The sequence below is a fragment of the Heloderma suspectum genome, chromosome 7, assembly GCF_057233095.1.
Source record: "Heloderma suspectum isolate Gila_16-S chromosome 7, 16-S_ref, whole genome shotgun sequence".
NCBI classification, from domain to species: domain Eukaryota; kingdom Metazoa; phylum Chordata; class Lepidosauria; order Squamata; family Helodermatidae; genus Heloderma; species Heloderma suspectum.
The window spans coordinates 118,545,480-118,560,942 of record NC_139464.1 but is presented as its reverse complement, the minus strand read 5'-3'; the positions used below and the strand labels follow the sequence as shown (position 1 = coordinate 118,560,942).

At 51.3% G+C, this 15,463-nt stretch overlaps 1 protein-coding gene and 1 long non-coding RNA gene across 3 annotated transcripts in view; both read right to left on the bottom strand.

The window, feature by feature from the left end:
• TSPO (translocator protein) overlaps window positions 1-969 on the bottom strand; it is a 35,542-nt gene extending 34,573 nt beyond the window's left edge. For both annotated transcript variants that reach the window (XM_084811232.1, XM_084811231.1), the window contains exon 1: window positions 909-969. The gene's annotated coding sequence lies outside the window, so the exon portion shown is untranslated. The remainder of the gene's footprint in view (window positions 1-908) is intronic.
• A 6,379-nt stretch (window positions 970-7,348) lies between these two features.
• On the bottom strand, window positions 7,349-11,134 carry LOC146340242 (uncharacterized). The gene is made up of 2 exons (XR_014784499.1): window positions 10,206-11,134; window positions 7,349-9,770 (listed from the first exon to the last, which is right to left on the bottom strand). It is a non-coding gene; the product is annotated as an uncharacterized LOC146340242 (long non-coding RNA).
• Between the last annotated feature and the right edge of the window lie 4,329 nt (window positions 11,135-15,463).

The window sequence follows — 15,463 nt, the reverse complement described above, 5'->3', positions numbered from 1 at the left end:
GATAAGTGGTTTCATAAGGTTTGCAAATCTCCAGGGGAGATAAGAGGAAACTTGTCCGAACAATATATAGTGCTGCAAGCATCCTATGGATCTGACTAGCTCCTGGAAGGAAAGAAGGAAGCTGGGCTACCCCCCCCATCCTTTAAAGTGGTCTGCCAGCTGTCGTGGGTGCCATTCTCTCCACCTGTTTTGGCAGCTAAAGGGGCTGGCTGCAGCTCACGAGACTCCAGTTGCTGACATACGCACACCACTCCTCGCTGTTACCATGCACAAGGACAGGGTTGCCTTCGTGAGACCTTGGCTGCATGGACGTTACGCTGTCGGATACAGCATAGAATCATAGAATAGTGGGGTTGGAAGGGGCCTGCAAGGCCATCCAGTCCAACCCGCTGCTCAAGGCAGGAATCCAAGTCAGAGCACCCCTGACAGGCGGCTGTCCAGCCTCATAGAAGCACAGGATAGTGGGGCTGGAAGGGGCCTGCAAGACCCTCGAGTCCAGCCCCCTGCCCAAGGCAGGAGTCCAAGCCAGAGCATCCCCGGCAGGCGGCTGTCCAGCCTCGTCTCGAAGGCCTCCAGGGTGGGAGAGCCCACCGCCTCCCCAGGCTACGTTTAGCTGTTCCTAGGTTTCCAAGCGGGCCGCCAGGTAACGCTCTCTTCTCTTCTGCACCGGTGAGGTCCCGCAGGCGCCCAAGGGCAGGCAGACATCGTACGGACGGGCGCCCCGGCTGCCGAGGCTCGCCCCCTCGGAAGGCAAGGCGCCGTCTCCGGCGTCTTCGAAGGGGCGGCCGGGGGAGGAGGGCTGTGCGCGGCATCCCTGCAGGCGTCCCGGCCTTCGCCTTCAGGGGGACCTGCGGAGGCCAGCGAGGAGGGGGAGGGAGGGGAGGGGAGGGGAGGGGAGGGCGGATTACCTGTGGCCGCTGCGCGCGAGGAGCAGGGAGACCGGAACAGCGGCGCGCCCTTCCCGGGGCCGGCCCAGGTTCGCGAGCGCCCCCTGCCCAGCGCGGCAGAGCCAGTCGCGGCCCGGCTCCGGGCTCCCGGGGCGGAGCGTCTGCCGCTGTCGCGTCCCGGCGCGCTCTCGGCGCGCGCGGAGGCGGCCCGGAGCTCAGGCCCGGGGCGCGCGGGCGGGGGACAGTCCCGTGCCGGTTTGCGCGGCCTGCGGGCGAGGGGCGGCGCTCTTCGCGGCTCCTGCCCCAAAGCCCGCCGCTCCGCTCCGTCCGCCGTTATCGCGCTTGTATCCCGCCTTTTCTCCTCCTGCCCCAAAGCCCGCCTCTCTACTCCGTCCGCTTTTATCGCGCTTGTATCCCGCCTTTTCTCCTCCTGCCCCAAAGCCCGCCGCTCCGCTCCGTCCGCCGTTATCGCGCTTGTATCCCGCCTTTTCTCCTCCTGCCCCAAAGCCCGCCTCTCTACTCCGTCCGCTTTTATCGCGCTTGTATCCCGCCTTTTCTCCTCCTGCCCCAAAGCCCGCCTCTCTACTCCGTCCGCTTTTATCGCGCTTGTATCCCGCCTTTTCTCCTCCTGCCCCAAAGCCCGCCTCTCTACTCCGTCCGCTTTTATCGCGCTTGTATCCCGCCTTTTCTCCTCCTGCCCCAAAGCCCGCCTCTCTACTCCATCCGCTTTTATCGCGCTTGTATCCCGCCTTTTCTCCTCCTGCCCCAAAGCCCGCCTCTCTACTCCGTCCGCTTTTATCGCGCTTGTATCCCGCCTTTTCTCCTCCTGCCCCAAAGCCCGCCTCTCTACTCCGTCCGCTTTTATCGCGCTTGTATCCCGCCTTTTCTCCTCCTGCCCCAAAGCCCGCCTCTCTACTCCGTCCGCTTTTATCGCGCTTGTATCCCGCCTTTTCTCCTCCTGCCCCAAAGCCCGCCTCTCTACTCCGTCCGCTTTTATCGCGCTTGTATCCCGCCTTTTCTCCTCCTGCCCCAAAGCCCGCCGCTCCACTCCGTCCGCCGTTATCGCGCTTGTATCCCGCCTTTTCTCCTCCTGCCCCAAAGCCCGCCTCTCTACTCCGTTCGCTTTTATCGCGCTTGTATCCCGCCTTTTCTCCTCCTGCCCCAAAGCCCGCCTCTCTACTCCGTTCGCTTTTATCGCGCTTGTATCCCGCCTTTTCTCCTCCTGCCCCAAAGCCCGCCTCTCTACTCCGTTCGCTTTTATCGCGCTTGTATCCCGCCTTTTCTCCTCCTGCCCCAAAGCCCGCCTCTCCACTCCGTTCGCTTTTATCGCGCTTGTATCCCGCCTTTTCTCCTCCTGCCCCAAAGCCCGCCTCTCTACTCCGTTCGCTTTTATCGCGCTTGTATCCCGCCTTTTCTCCTCCTGCCCCAAAGCCCGCCTCTCTACTCCGTCCGCTTTTATCGCGCTTGTATCCCGCCTTTTCTCCTCCTGCCCCAAAGCCCGCCTCTCTACTCCGTCCGCTTTTATCGCGCTTGTATCCCGCCTTTTCTCCTCCTGCCCCAAAGCCCGCCTCTCTACTCCGTCCGCTTTTATCGCGCTTGTATCCCGCCTTTTCTCCTCCTGCCCCAAAGCCCGCCTCTCTACTCCGTCCGCTTTTATCGCGCTTGTATCCCGCCTTTTCTCCTCCTGCCCCAAAGCCCGCCTCTCTACTCCGTCCGCTTTTATCGCGCTTGTATCCCGCCTTTTCTCCTCCTGCCCCAAAGCCCGCCGCTCCACTCCGTCCGCCGTTATCGCGCTTGTATCCCGCCTTTTCTCCTCCTGCCCCAAAGCCCGCCTCTCTACTCCGTCCGCTTTTATCGCGCTTGTATCCCGCCTTTTCTCCTCCTGCCCCAAAGCCCGCCGCTCCACTCCGTCCGCTTTTATCGCGCTTGTATCCCGCCTTTTCTCCTCCTGCCCCAAAGCCCGCCTCTCTACTCCGTCCGCTTTTATCGCGCTTGTATCCCGCCTTTTCTCCTCCTGCCCCAAAGCCCGCCTCTCTACTCCGTCCGCTTTTATCGCGCTTGTATCCCGCCTTTTCTCCTCCTGCCCCAAAGCCCGCCTCTCTACTCCGTCCGCTTTTATCGCGCTTGTATCCCGCCTTTTCTCCTCCTGCCCCAAAGCCCGCCTCTCTACTCCGTCCGCTTTTATCGCGCTTGTATCCCGCCTTTTCTCCTCCTGCCCCAAAGCCCGCCTCTCTACTCCGTCCGCTTTTATCGCGCTTGTATCCCGCCTTTTCTCCTCCTGCCCCAAAGCCCGCCTCTCTACTCCGCTTTTATCGCGCTTGTATCCCGCCTTTTCTCCTCCTGCCCCAAAGCCCGCCTCTCTACTCCGTCCGCTTTTATCGCGCTTGTATCCCGCCTTTTCTCCTCCTGCCCCAAAGCCCGCCTCTCTACTCCGTCCGCTTTTATCGCGCTTGTATCCCGCCTTTTCTCCTCCTGCCCCAAAGCCCGCCTCTCTACTCCGTCCGCTTTTATCGCGCTTGTATCCCGCCTTTTCTCCTCCTGCCCCAAAGCCCGCCTCTCTACTCCGTCCGCTTTTATCGCGCTTGTATCCCGCCTTTTCTCCTCCTGCCCCAAAGCCCGCCTCTCTACTCCGTCCGCTTTTATCGCGCTTGTATCCCGCCTTTTCTCCTCCTGCCCCAAAGCCCGCCTCTCCGCTCCGTCCGCTTTTATCGCGCTTGTATCCCGCCTTTACTCCTCCTGCCCCAAAGCCCGCCTCTCTACTCCGTTCGCTTTTATCGCGCTTGTATCCCGCCTTTTCTCCTCCTGCCCCAAAGCCCGCCTCTCTACTCCGTTCGCTTTTATCGCGCTTGTATCCCGCCTTTTCTCCTCCTGCCCCAAAGCCCGCCTCTCTACTCCGTTCGCTTTTATCGCGCTTGTATCCTGCCTTTTCTCCTCCTGCCCCAAAGCCCGCCTCTCTACTCCGTTCGCTTTTATCGCGCTTGTATCCCGCCTTTTCTCCTCCTGCCCCAAAGCCCGCCGCTCCACTCCGTCCGCTTTTATCGCGCTTGTATCCCGCCTTTTCTCCTCCTGCCCCAAAGCCCGCCTCTCTACTCCGTTCGCTTTTATCGCGCTTGTATCCCGCCTTTTCTCCTCCTGCCCCAAAGCCCGCCTCTCTACTCCGTTCGCTTTTATCGCGCTTGTATCCCGCCTTTTCTCCTCCTGCCCCAAAGCCCGCCTCTCTACTCCGTTCGCTTTTATCGCGCTTGTATCCCGCCTTTTCTCCTCCTGCCCCAAAGCCCGCCTCTCCACTCCGTTCGCTTTTATCGCGCTTGTATCCCGCCTTTTCTCCTCCTGCCCCAAAGCCCGCCTCTCTACTCCGTTCGCTTTTATCGCGCTTGTATCCCGCCTTTTCTCCTCCTGCCCCAAAGCCCGCCTCTCTACTCCGTTCGCTTTTATCGCGCTTGTATCCCGCCTTTTCTCCTCCTGCCCCAAAGCCCGCCGCTCCACTCCGTCCGCCGTTATCGCGCTTGTATCCCGCCTTTTCTCCTCCTGCCCCAAAGCCCGCCTCTCTACTCCGTTCGCTTTTATCGCGCTTGTATCCCGCCTTTTCTCCTCCTGCCCCAAAGCCCGCCTCTCTACTCCGTTCGCTTTTATCGCACTTGTATCCCGCCTTTTCTCCTCCTGCCCCAAAGCCCGCCGCTCCACTCCGTCCGCCGTTATCGCGCTTGTATCCCGCCTTTTCTCCTCCTGCCCCAAAGCCCGCCTCTCTACTCCGTTCGCTTTTATCGCGCTTGTATCCCGCCTTTTCTCCTCCTGCCCCAAAGCCCGCCGCTCCACTCCGTCCGCCGTTATCGCGCTTGTATCCCGCCTTTTCTCCTCCTGCCCCAAAGCCCGCCTCTCCACTCCGTACGCTTTTATCGCGCTTGTATCCCGCCTTTTCTCCTCCTGCCCCAAAGCCCGCCTCTCTACTCCGTACGCTTTTATCGCGCTTGTATCCCGACTTTTCTCCTCCTGCCCCAAAGCCCGCCTCTCTACTCCGTACGCTTTTATCGCGCTTGTATCCCGACTTTTCTCCTCCTGCCCCAAAGCCCGCCGCTCCACTCCATCCACTGTTATCGCGCTTGTATCCCGCCTTTACTCCTCCTGCCCCAAAGCCCGCCTCTCTACTCCGTACACTTTTATCGCGCTTGTATCCCGCCTTTTCTCCTCCTGCCCCAAAGCCCGCCTCTCTACTCCGTACGCTTTTATCGCGCTTGTATCCCGCCTTTTCTCCTCCTGCCCCAAAGCCCGCCTCTCTACTCCGTACGCTTTTATCGCGCTTGTATCCCGCCTTTTCTCCTCCTGCCCCAAAGCCCGCCGCTCCACTCCGTCCGCCGTTATCGCGCTTGTATCCCGCCTTTTCTCCTCCTGCCCCAAAGCCCGCCTCTCTACTCCGTTCGCTTTTATCGCGCTTGTATCCCGCCTTTTCTCCTCCTGCCCCAAAGCCCGCCGCTCCACTCCGTCCGCCGTTATCGCGCTTGTATCCCGCCTTTTCTCCTCCTGCCCCAAAGCCCGCCTCTCCACTCCGTACGCTTTTATCGCGCTTGTATCCCGCCTTTTCTCCTCCTGCCCCAAAGCCCGCCTCTCTACTCCGTACGCTTTTATCGCGCTTGTATCCCGACTTTTCTCCTCCTGCCCCAAAGCCCGCCTCTCTACTCCGTACGCTTTTATCGCGCTTGTATCCCGACTTTTCTCCTCCTGCCCCAAAGCCCGCCGCTCCACTCCATCCACTGTTATCGCGCTTGTATCCCGCCTTTACTCCTCCTGCCCCAAAGCCCGCCTCTCTACTCCGTACACTTTTATCGCGCTTGTATCCCGCCTTTTCTCCTCCTGCCCCAAAGCCCGCCTCTCTACTCCGTACGCTTTTATCGCGCTTGTATCCCGCCTTTTCTCCTCCTGCCCCAAAGCCCGCCTCTCTAGTCCGTTCGTTTTTATCGCGCTTGTATCCCGCCTTTTCTCCTCCTGCCCCAAAGCCCGCCTCTCTACTCCGTACGCTTTTATCATGCTTGTATCCCGCCTTTTCTCCTCCTGCTCCAAAGCCCGCCTCTCTACTCTTTATGCATTTATCACGCTTGTATCCCGCCTTTTCTCCTCCTGCCCCAAAGCCCGCCTCTCTACTCCGTTCGCTTTTATCGTGCTTGTATCCTGCCTTTTCTCCTCCTGCCCCAAAGCCCGCCTCTACTCCTTAGGCATTTATCACGCTTGTATCCCGCCTTTTCTCCTCCTGCCCCAAAGCCCGCCTCTCTACTCCTTAGGCATTTATCATGCTTGTATCCCGCCTTTTCTCCTCCTGCCCCAAAGCCCGCCTCTCTACTCCTTAGGCATTTATCATGCTTGTATCCCGCCTTTTCTCCTCCTGCCCCAAAGCCTGCCTCTCTACTCTTTGTGTTTTTATCACACTTATATCCTGCCTTTTCTCCTCCTTGAGGAACCCCAGGCAGCGTACGTGAACCTCCTCCTCTCTGTTTTGTCCTCACGACAATCACCCTGTGAGGTAGGTTGGGCCGAGAGTCTGGGACTGGCCCGAGGTCACCCAGTGAGCTTCTGTGGCTGAGGGGGGACTAGAACATGGGCTGAATCTACACACTGCAGTTATACTGTTATATCATCACTGTTGGTGCCCACTGGTGTCATGTGTACCAATAGTTGTGATAACGGTATAACTGCTCTGTGTAGATTCAGCCCCAGTTCTCCCGGGTCCCAGCCCAACACTCTCTACACTAGCCTAAAATCCTGCATTTAAAACGGGGCTTTCTGCTTCCGTTTTAAATGCAGGATCACCACTGACGCCCTTTACATGCGCTTCCTTCCCCCCACCCCTTTTTCCCGTATCTGAGTCTTCCATTCTCTTTCACTGATCTCGCTCCTCTTCTTGCCGCTTTAACTCTTTTCCCGGAGGAAACGGAAGTGGAACACAATGGGGTGATTTGATAGCTCTTTATCTGCGATCTATTTAAAGACGGAACAGGGGGCATTTAGTGCAGGAGATGCCTTGAATGATCTCGGCATCGTGTAAAGAGCCCGCAAACTTCCATGAAGGAGCAACCTCAATCGCAGGGTAAAAGCTCCGTGTGAAGGAGCCCTTTGGCTGAAAGGGTCAACTCCAGCTTTACAGCCTGAGCCCTGGCACATTTGCCCACAAATTTAAGACCCGCTGGGTAGTGTCCAATGCTAGTCCTATGTAGAGAAGATCCATTGAAATGAATGAGACTTAAGTTAGAACTAATTGAAGCCCCATTCATGTTAATGGGTCTACTCGACATAGGACTAACATTGGACACGACCCTCTGAGTTCAGGTGATTTCCAGAGTGGTAGGAGCCATGTGAGCAAAAGCAAATGTATTCTGGTATAAGCTTTCATGGAGTAGGACCAACTGCATTAGATACAAGTGTTAGGGTTGATGGGGTGAGGCTGGTGTGTTTAATTTTTGCTTTGGGGCCACTTGCCAGAAAAGCATGCTAGGGTTCTTTTTTTTTTTTTTTTAAGTGTCACCTCTAGATTTAGGTCAATACAGAGCTTTTTTTGCTGGGCTCTCCCTGCAGCTGCCAGAAACCCCTTAAAAAAGTATATTGGAGGAAATGGTCAATTTATTTATTTATAAATTTAGTCGTAGGGCGTAATCCTATTCATGTTTAGACAGAAGAAAGTCCTACAGCTCCCAGCATTCCCCAGCCAGCATAGCTGTGGGACTTTCTTCTGACTAAACATGCATAGGATTGTGCCCTTAATATATCAGTTCATTGTACCTTTGAGGGGGCTCTTTCTAAATGTTATCTTCCTATGATGGAGGAATTCACCTCCCTGGCCAGTTTTTGGAGGCAGGCAGGCTGGCCTACTATTAGGCAAAATGAGGCAACCACCTCAGGCAGCTGATGCTTGGGGCAACTGTGCTCCCATCTGCTCCTTGTGAATTCTCGAGGGGTTCCCCTCACAACCTGTCCCAGGCCCCCTAAACTAGCTTGCTGGATCAGGTGTGATGGTGGGCACTACCTCATCACCAGTGTTGAAGTAAGATTCAATGGACAGTCAGTCACCTTCTGCATATGGAGGGGGAGAGGGTGGGGCTATTTTGTCCTTCACCTCAGGCAGCAAAAGTTCTTGGGCCAACCCTAGATCAGGCGCCTCTACACGTTGCAGTAAAATTAGTAATTGTCTCAATATAAAGAGAGTTAGATACTTGAGAGGCTTTGAACCATGCATATTAGCAGTCTGTGCATTTCCCAAGAAATGTACAAGTCAAGAAACTCTCAGGCATATCTCTTGGCTATTAATCAATAAAATACCTGGGAGTTTATATTCCCCAAAGTCTAGCTAAACTAAAAAAAACCACCTAAATTTTAACCCAGTTATTGGTTATTGTGCGAATTAAGCAAGAAATTAAAAGATGGAGCAAAATTAACCTGTCCTGGCTGGGAAGGAAAGCAGCTGGAAAAACATCCTTGCTAAACAAATTGTCCCTCCCGCTAACGCTATTAGATAAAACCATGCAAAGATAGCAAAGGCATGTTTAATGGCTTTATACAGAAAGGGAACTGAGTAAGACTAAGCAAGTGCATGTTATACCAGAGAGTAAATAAATGTGGATTGAGGATATCCAATATTCAAAAATATTATGAGACCCTCCAGTTAAGGCAATGAATATTATTCAGGGTGTTTTGGACCAGCCATGGGTTCAGTTCGAATTAACAACTCTTAGTACTATATTATGGCAGAGTGTTCCATTTCTTCTAAGATTATTAAGAAAAGTACACAGCAAATAGACAATCCATTTCTGAAATGTACCCTGGAAATATGGTTAAAAATGACCAAACAACCACACACACTTCACCATTGCATCACCTATTAGATCATCAATCCGTTTAGATTGAAAACAAAAGTGCTTGGTTTAAGGAATGGGGAAATGGCCTATAGGTTAATAGATTTCTATATTTAAAAATTGTTGTTCAAACAACAATTAAGACAAACATTGGATCACTATCCATCAATTGTTTGGATAGTGATTCATGAAATCATTATTTTATATCCACTAAAGGGACAAGCAACTATAACACTCACAGCTTTTGAAAATATAATACAAGGAGCCACTTATAAAACTAAGAAATTTCAAATATATATTAAGTCTTAATTGAACAGTCTGTAAGTTCTTCAGATGGACTAAAAAAAACGGGGAAAGGATATAGGAGTAGAAATAAGGAAATAGAGAGAAGTGGACAGAAGTGTGGCAGAAGAACCTCTTACAATCTGCTCCTGCCCATTTAAGGAGTGTTAATTCAAATAATACGTAGATGGTACATTACACCTCTTAGACTGTCCCATATTATAAGTACACGTGGGCCCAATGGTTGGAGAAGCTGTGGTCACAAGGGCTCGGAGACTACCATATATGAGCCCCTTATTTTGGGATAATGTCTTTCAAGAAATTACAACTCTTATGGGGCAATATATATAAGAATAACCCAGAAGCACTACTCAGCATGTTTGATGAGGGTAATGAAAATATGCTACACAAAGCTAGTAACTTTAGTTGCCATTTCCTGCACCTTTTCCCATTCTATAGTATCCTTTTTTTAGGTGTGGTGACAGGAGCGTTGGTACCTACTGTGATACATTCATTTTCTGCAGTGGATGGAAGATATCCTTATATGGGTTGCTCCTCCCACTTGCTCCCGTAGGCAAGAATATGCAAATTAATTGACCTCTTGCATGGGAGAGCAATCTACTTCCAGTTTGGAAGATTTCTCAGCCTCAAATTTCCAGTAACTTTATTAGTAAAAACATTGAACGATACCTTCAGAAGAACTAATTGAGGAAAAAACCCCAGCGGCAACAGATTATTGCAGGGTGGGCAGGATATCTTCCATCTGCTGCAGAAAATGAACATATCATGGTAAGTACCAACATTCCTTTTTCCTGCAGTAGAAGAGGATATCCTCATATGGGACATCTAACAGCGGTGCCCCAAACTGGGCGGGTAAGTCGCTGCTACCACTGTTAATTAAACTGTAACCATGTGCTGAAGCACCCTCAGGCCAAAAGATGCCTTTACTTATTTTATTTATTTATTTCATTTCTATACCGCCCAACAGCCGAAGCTCTCTGTGCGTTTCACAAAAATTAAAATCAAAAACTGCAGGATAAAACAATATTAAATATAAAAGCATTAAAACCACAATATAACAATACAACCAGAATAAAACCTAGCCACAATGCAGAGACTTAAAATACAGATTTAAAACAACAAAGCTAAAAGACTAGGAAGCCAAAATGCTAAAATACTGGGAGAATAAAAAGGTCTTCACCTGGTGCTAGAAAGGGGTACAACATAGGTGCCAGGCAAACTTCTCTAGGGAGCTCATTCCACAGCCGGGGTGCCACAGCGGAAAAGGCCCTCTTCCTGGTAGCCACCTGCCTCCTTCCTTTGGCAGGGGCTGATCTTGGGATCTGGGCAGGCACATATGGGAGGAGGAGATCCTTCAGATAACCTGGCCCAAGCTGTTAAGGGCTTTGAATGTTAATACCAGCACTGGTGTACTGGCGAAGCAAGGATGTTTGACTTGTAATGTCTCACAAAGAAAGACACAGAAGCCCAAGTTGCAATGTTGAGGGGGGGGGGGCTGGTCCTGAAGGCAGTAGAGATGGCTGTGCTCAGTACAAAGTGAGCGAAGATCCCCCAGGCCAAGCAGAACCAGAAGTGCAACACAGAGGGAAATGCAGGCCTTAATCCACCGTGCCAATGCTGACATGGAGACCCTTTTGCTCATGGTGGAAGGCTGAAATGAAACAGAGTCAAAGACACGAAAGCTTTTAGTCCTTTTAAGACAGATCTTAACTGCACGTTGAAAGTTTCTAGTCCTTTTAAGATAGATCTTAACTGCACATTGAAAGTTTTTAGTCCTTTTAAGATAGATCTTAACTGCACGTTTTACGACCAACACGTGCCATTCTCTTTCTAGGAGCTGACTCCGCCTAGGACAAAAGGACGGCAGAATGAGCTCCTCTGCCCTGTGGAAGACGGAAACATTATTATTATTATTATTAAAGACAGATCCAAGTGAAGTATGACTGCATCCTGCTGGCAAAAGCATACTTCCTTTCTAGTCCATACCCGGCAGGCTGACATGATGGTTACTAGAGAAAAGAACCTTCTGAAAAAGTGAGGCAAACTGTAGCTATAAAGGGCTGTCGTGCTGGAGGAGCTACTCCAGCAACTTGCTCGGAGCTGAGGCAGGAAACGAAAATGGAAGTAGGTTGGTCTCCCACATGAGAGTGCAATTCAGTTAATTTGCATATTCCTGCATATCGGGGCAAGTGGGAGGAGCAACCCATATAAGGATATCCTCCACTGCAGGAAAACAAAACTGTACACAGTTCCTTGTGTGGTTGCACAACAGATTTGTATAAGGGAAATATTATAGTGGCAAAATCATTTTTGATGCCTTTCCTAATTGTGCCTAACATGGACTTTGCCTTTTTCACAGCAGCCGCACACTGGGCGACATTTTCATTGAGTTGGCCACCCTAACCCCAAGATCTCTTTCTTGGTCAGTCGCCACTAGCTCAGATCCCATCAATATATATATGAAGTTAGGAATGTTGCCCCAACGTGTGTCACTTTTCACTTGCCTACACTGAACCATATTTGCTATTTTAATACCCATGCTTGCATTTTTGAGAGATCCTTTTGGAGTTCTTTGCAATCCCTTTGTATTTTAGCCCCCCTAAATAATTTGGTGTCATCAGCATAGGATTGCGCCCTAAGTATTTTCTCTTTCTATTTTAAATTATTTTAATGTGTTTTTATCATTGATTTATTGTATTTGTTGTCATTATATAGGCCACCCTGAGATATTTGGCTACAAGGTGACTCATAAAATGTATAAATAATAAGGCTATGCAGGGACCCCCTGACCTGCTCTGGAGTGTCTGATTCGGCCCCAACCCACCTCGGGCTGATCTGGAGCCAGACCAACCTGTTTCGGCCTTCAGATCCGAAGAGAGATCTGGGCAGCAGAAGTGCGCCCCCCGCCGCCCAGCTGCGCAAGCTCTGTGCCTGTACCCACCCTCCACCCAAGCCCCCGGTCCTCCTTACCTGGACCCATGGGGAGCACCTGCAGCTGTTGCCATCTTGAAGGGAGTCGCCATTTTCTTTTAAAATGGCGACTCTTCTTCCGGTAAGTAAATGGTGTGTAGACTGTGGCCGTAAAGGGGCCATCTACACAATATTTCAGGAGTAAATGGCCCTGAAGCACTTTGGAGCTGTCCAACCCACTTCAGGCCTCTCCCAACCTGCTCCAGAACTGGACCACTTCAGCCCGAATCACCCTGATCTGCTTTGGGATTCGGGCCGAAGCAGTGCACAGCCGTAATAAAGAACACATCCTACAGCAGTCTACTAGTAACTGTGAAACTTAACCGTTGTATGCATACAATTACAGCTATGAAACAGTTCAGTGGGACTTATTCCCCGGTAAGCATGTATAGGACGCATGGGGAACCTGTGGCCCATGGCCTGCGAGACTCTCCAACCTGGCCTGTGAGTACTCCTGCTGGACACGGTTCGTTTCACCACGCTCCTTACCTTTGATGTTCTCGTGGGGATTGTTTGTTTTTAAATTTTCAGGCTGCCAGAACACAGTATGTTTTTCCCCACACTTTCTGGCTTCCTCTGTCCTCTTAGTGACCTTTCAGACACTTCCAGAGTGCTTCTGAGTCCTTCAAGGACTCCCAACCCGGCACAGATCAGCTGAGGACTGGAAGGATCGTGATCTTCATATCCACTGCAGCACACTGGGTTGCGAGACTTAAACCGTTCAGCCCAGCATATCACAATGGGGATGAAAATGCTTGTCCCCTCAGCTGATCTGCATGGATTAGCTGAGGAGGGGGAACTTGAAAGGTGTGTGTGTGTGTGTGCGTGAATGAATGGTGAAGATATGTAGTAGCTTTTGTTTATTAAAATGTAAGTATATCTGATGCAAAAATGGCAACATATATATAGGATGATTAATATTTATTTATTTATATACCGTTCCACATCAGAAGATTTCGGAGCGATGAACAACACTAAAAGAATAAAACAGCAGGTTGAAAGAGTTAAAACATTTTTTAAAAGACAAACCCCAATAAAGTGGAATTTAACAAACGCTGGTCATGTGTATTTATTTATTTACAATATTTAAGTATTGTAATACTTATTACACAGATCGTTGATTGTATGCCTTGACAAATGCATAAAATCAGGTTTTGCGTGTGGTATAACTGGACAAATAGCATGTTAGGGGTGTATGTGCAAGCCGCTCTCGTGGTATGCTGGTTTTAGTGATATGCTACCGTATCTCGTTATTGAAATGTGCACATCTGCATATCCCCAGTAACACAGAGATGATCCCACTTTAATATTTGCGTCTTCATTTGCTTAGCTGTGAGGCATTACGGGTTTTACCATTTTGGCTTCACCTTTCATCTATTTCCCTGGAAAAATTTGGAAAAAAGGATTTGGTCTCGGATTAAGCCCATGTTGTTAGCTGAGTGCCTGAGAACATTGAATGGGACCTTAGTACAGATATATTAAACTGTTTAAAATATTTTAAATGTTGTTTTCTGGATTTATTGCCACAGAATACCCCAAATGCGCATGATGTGATACCACAAGAAGGAAGAGCTGTCCAAGATTTTATTTACATTGCTAAAAAGAAGTGTGGCCTTGCAGACTGCAACCCAATGCACATTTACTTGGGCGTACGAACCACTGAATTTAGTTTAGTCAGTCAGTTTACTTCTGTGTTTACATACACAGAATTAGGTACACAGTTTACTTCTAACTAAACATACACAGAATTAGGAGCCTTTTGCATGCTATTTATCTGATGTTTGAATTGTGCTACTATAAGACAGAAAGAAGATAGCCCTTTACGAAGATAGCAGGCAAGAATAGGGGCCGCTGCAGAGTTGCAGGGCCCAGAAACAGAGGGCTGGGGGTCATAGAATAGTAGGGCTGGAAGGGGCCTATAAGACCATCAAGTCCAACCCCCCGCTCAATCCAGGAATCCAAGTCGGAGCATTCCTGACAGATGGCTGTCCAGCCTCGTCTTGAATGCCTCCAGCGTGGGAGAGCCCACCACCTCCCTAGGAAATGGGTTCCATTGTCGTATTGCTCTAACAGTCAGGAAGTTTTTCCTGATGTTCAGCCGGAATCTGGCTTCCTGTAAGATCGACAGGGAGCAGACAATACACAGGGTCGTCAGCAGTCTGGGATCAGGAGCAAGAAGTCAAGGGATCATACAATCATAGAACAGTGGGGTTGGAAAGGGCCTACATGATCATCAAGTCCAACCCCCCGCTCAATCCAGGAATCCAAGTCAAAGGATCCCTGACAGATGGCTGTCCAGTCTCATCTTGAACGCCTCCAGTGTGAGAGAGCCCGCTACCTCCCTAGGCAGTTGGCTCCATTGTTGTATTGCTCTAACAGTCAGGAAGTTTTTCCTGGTGTTCAGATGGAATCTGGCTTCCTGTCACTTAAGCCCATTATTCCGTGTCCTGCACTCTGCGATGATCGAGAAGAGATCCTGGCCTTCCTCCCAGTGACAGCCTTTCAAGTACTTGAACAGCAGTATCCTATCTCCCCTCAGTCTTCTCTTCTCAAGGCTAAACATGCCCAGTTCTTTCAGTCTCTCTTCATAGGGCTTTGTTTCCAGTCCCCTGATCATCTTCGTTGCCCTCCTCTGAACCCTCTCCAGCTTCTCTGCATCCTTCTTCAAGTGCGGTGCACAGCACTGGACACAGTGCTCCAGATGAGGCCTAACCAGTGCTGAGTAGAGGGGAACGAGTACTTCCTGGGATCTGGAAGCGATGCTTCTATTAATGCAGCCCAAAAGCGCAATCAGGACCATCAGTGCCTCATTCCGGGCCCTCCAGCCACAGCACACAGCCTCCCATCACCATCTGGCTCAGCAGATGCGTTCCCCAGCAGAACCACCGCCTCCCTTGCCTCACAGAAGCCTTAGCCTGTGCGGGAGAAAATCCCAGCCTGGCACTGGACCCCCGCCCCATCTCAACGCGCCGGTGCGTACAGTAGCAACCGCCTTCTTTCTCCTCACGCGTCTGGCTCCTAGGGGGATGGACTCGAGGGTCTTGTAGGCCACTTCCCACCCTACTATTCTATGATTCTAGGCTGGACAGCCATCTGTCGGAGGTGCTCTGGCTTGGACTCCCGCCTTGAGCAGGGGGCTGGACTTGAGGGTCTTGCAGGCCCCTTCCAGCCCCACTAGTCTGTGATTCTATGAGGCTCGACAGCCGCCTGCTGGGGATGCTCTGGCTTGGACTCCCGCCTCGAGCAGGGGGCTGGACTCAAGGGTCTTGCAGGCCCCTTCCCACCCCAGTATTCTATGCTTCTAGGCTGGACAGCCATCTGTCAGGGGTGCTCTGACTCGGACTCCTGCACTGAGCAGGGGGCTGGACACGACGGTCTTGCAGGCCCCTTCCAACCCTACTATTCTATGCTTCTAGGCTGGACAGCCACCTGTCAGGGGTGCTCTGACTCGGACTCCTGCACTGAGCA